Source organism: Arachis hypogaea, chromosome 3, assembly GCF_003086295.3.
Source record: "Arachis hypogaea cultivar Tifrunner chromosome 3, arahy.Tifrunner.gnm2.J5K5, whole genome shotgun sequence".
In the NCBI taxonomy this organism is placed as follows: Eukaryota; Viridiplantae; Streptophyta; class Magnoliopsida; order Fabales; family Fabaceae; genus Arachis; species Arachis hypogaea.
Window position 1 is genome coordinate 74,834,550 of NC_092038.1, and position 3,312 is coordinate 74,837,861.

The 3,312-nt window shown below is 41.4% G+C and overlaps 1 non-coding gene across 1 annotated transcript; it reads left to right on the top strand.

The window, feature by feature from the left end:
* Positions 1-2,022: 2,022 nt before the first annotated feature.
* Positions 2,023-2,126, top strand: LOC112793297 (small nucleolar RNA R71). The gene has a single exon (XR_003197996.1). It is a non-coding gene; the product is annotated as a small nucleolar RNA R71 (small nucleolar RNA).
* The last annotated feature ends 1,186 nt before the right edge of the window (positions 2,127-3,312 follow it).

Here is a 3,312-nt window from a genome sequence, read left to right on the forward strand (position 1 = left end):
TGGTGTACACTTGAGTTAGTTGAGAAAGGATGGTGGGGAGATGAGGTGGGATAAGTGGAAGATAAGCGGAGACCACTTCATCTCCCGGAGAGAAACCTTCTGTAGGAATCTTCTTGTTCCTCCATCCCCTCGGGGCCTTTTTCTTTGTTTCCCTTGATGTTACCATTCTCCTTATGGTTCCTTCTTTCAGGAGGGTTTTGGTTCTTGTCTTATATGATTTTAGTGAATCTGGCTCCTCTTGGGTAACACTTGGCTGTTGTTCTTTCTGACTACATTGCTTGTTAACCATAGGAGTTCTTAGGTGGGATGCTTGTGCTCCCTTGTTTGGCTCTTCCATCCGCTCTTCATTGTGCTCTTCCTTTGACTTTCTATTATCATGATCTACTTCTTATGAGGGTTTGAAAACATTGAAGGTAAGCTGTTCATCATGTATCCTCAATACTAGCTCTCCTCGCTCCACATCTATAAGCGCCCTGGCTGTGGCTAAGAATGGCCTTCCCATGATGATGGAATGGATAGGGTTCTCTTCCATTTCTAAGATAACAAAGTCCGTAGGTAGGAAGTAATTCCCAACCTTCACTAACACGTTCTCAACCACTCCTATTGCCTGTTTTTGTGTTTTGTCAGCCAATTTGATTATTACGTCTGTGGGTGTTAGCTCATTGATTTGAAGCCTTTTCATGAGGGTAGAGGCATTAAGTTGATACTTACTCCTAGGTCACAGAGCCCTTTATCAATCATTGTCTCTCCTATAGCACAGGGAATGTGAAAACTCCCTAGATCCTTTCTCTTTGTATGTGGCTATGTTTGAATGAGAGCACTGCACTCCCTGTTCGTCTTTATTATTTGCCCACCCTTCAATGGACTCTTTTTGGCTAGCAGCTCCTTTATATAATTGATGTAAGAGGGCATTTGCTGGAGAGCCTTAATGAATGGTATATTTATATCAAGAGATGCAAACATGTTGAGGAATCTTGAATACATTCTCCTTGCTACACCACCTTTGAGCCTTTGGGGAAAGAGTGCATATGGGTTTAGGGTCTCCCCTTGCTTTAGCTCCTCCCTGTATGTGGGATGGTGTGTGTGATTTCTTTCTTCATGATTTTCCTGTGGAGTGTCTTGGAGATGTTCTCTTTGTGTGTGCACTCCTTCCACACTTCTCTCATCACTTACAGTGATCATCTTGCATTCTTCCCACCTTACTTTCTTTGTTTCTCCTCTTGGGTTCTTCTCTGTGTCACTTGGGAAACTATCAGTGGGTTTGGGAAATTATTGAGATAGATACCCCACTTGGGACTCCAGCCTCTTGATGGTGTCTCCCTGATTTTTTATGTTGGCTCGCACTTCATCCTTGAACACTCTGTTGTCTTGGACTTCTTTACATATGTCTTCAAGTAGAGTCTCAATTTTGGAGAGTCTATCCTCAGTTAGTGATGGTGGGTTGAGATTAGGTAGTTGAGAAGGGTGATTAGGTGGGTGTTGATAGGATCTCTGTAAGGTATGTTGGTGAGTTACATTGTTGTTGGGATTGTGGTTGTGGTGTCTCTGGTCCTGGCCTTGGTCTTGCTGATTTCCCCACCCAAAGTTAGGGTGGTTTCTCCATCCAGAATTATAAGTTTTGGAGTATGGATCATGGATCTGTCTGGATGAGTTTCCAACATAGTTGGCTTGTTCCCAGTCACCTTCTTCTCCTACATTCGCTCTTTCTTGAGCTGGTGATGAAGTGATGACTGCTGCAACTTGGTTTTCTTCTACCTTCTTGGTGAGATCTGCTAGCTGCTTTGTGATCATCTTATTCTAAGCCAGTAATGCATCCATGTGGTTTAGCTCCATTACTCCTCGAGTGTTGCCTCTTTCAAAAGCATAGGAGTAGTCATTCTCAGCCACAGTCTCTATGACATCTATGGCTTCTTCAATGGTTTTTTCTTTTTTAGAGACCCCCCTGATGAATGGTCTACAGCCTTCTTTGACTCATAAGAAAGACCTTCATAGAAGATGTGCAGTTGAACCCATTTATTGAACATGTCTGGTGGGCATCTTCTTGTTAAGTACTTAAACCTCTCCCATGCCTCATAGAGAGTTTCACCATCTTGTTGCCTAAAAGTTTGTACCTCAGCTCTCAGCCTATTAATTGTTTGAGGAGGGTAGAATCTTGCCAAAAACTTGTTTACCACATCCTCCCAATTTGTCAAGCTCTCATTTGGAAAGGATTCCAGCCACTTAGATGCTTTGTCCCTGAGTGAGAAAGGGAACAAAAGCAATATATAGACATCTGGGTGAACACTATTAGACTTCACAGTGTCACATATTCTTAGGAAGCTGGTTAGATGTTGATTGGGGTCTTCTTGGGCACTTCCTCCAAATGAGAAATTGTTCTGAATAAGAGTGATGAGCTGGGGTTTCAATTCAAAGTTGTTGGCATGTATGGTTGGCTTTTGGATGCTACTTCCACAATTTCCTGGGTTTGGATTGATGTAAGAGCCTAGAACTCTCCTTTCTTGCCCAGCATGATTCATAGGGCCTTCTCTAGCATGGTTGTGAGCTTCTCCTTCATGGTTATTTTCCAAGTTCTCCTCCATGTTTGTTTCAAAGTACTCTTCCTCTTCCTCAGCACCAACAACTCTTTTCCCTCTTGCTTCCCTCCTTGATCTATGAAGGGTTCTCTCAGGTTTTGAATCAAAGGAAGTTGAAGCTTCGCCTCTTCTCCCTGTCATACAACTAACAGAGCACACATCAAGAAATAAAATGAAGTGATTATTCTTGTTAGAGTGATTGTTAGTGTGAGTGGTGTAAATTATCAAATAGTTAGTGGGTTAGTGAGCAGAATTGTAAGTAAATTCAAAGAAAAAGAAAATAACGAGGGGATAGGGGGATGAGGAAGAAACTAAATAAACTAAAGGTAAATGACTGGATAAAATAAACAAATAAAGGAAAAATGCTCAATCTAGTGAACTTCCAACTTAATCATTATTGATACAAAATCAATCCCCGGCAACGGCGCCATAAACTTGATGCACGAAAACTTGTCTCTCAACAAATTTCCTTTCGGCAGTATACCGAATTGTCGTCAAGTAAAAACTCACAATAGAGTGAGGTCGAATTCCAAAGGGATTGATTGGTCAAGCAACTTTAGTTGGAAGAGTGTGCTAGTTGAGCTAAACAGAATGTAGTTGATATTGCAGGAAATTAAATGGCGGAAAAGTAAATTGCAGAAAATAAAGTGCAGAATCTTAAATGGGGATTTGGGGAGATGAAAATAGAAATAAATGGCAAAAAGTAAAGAGAATGGATAAGATCAGAAATGGGGAATTC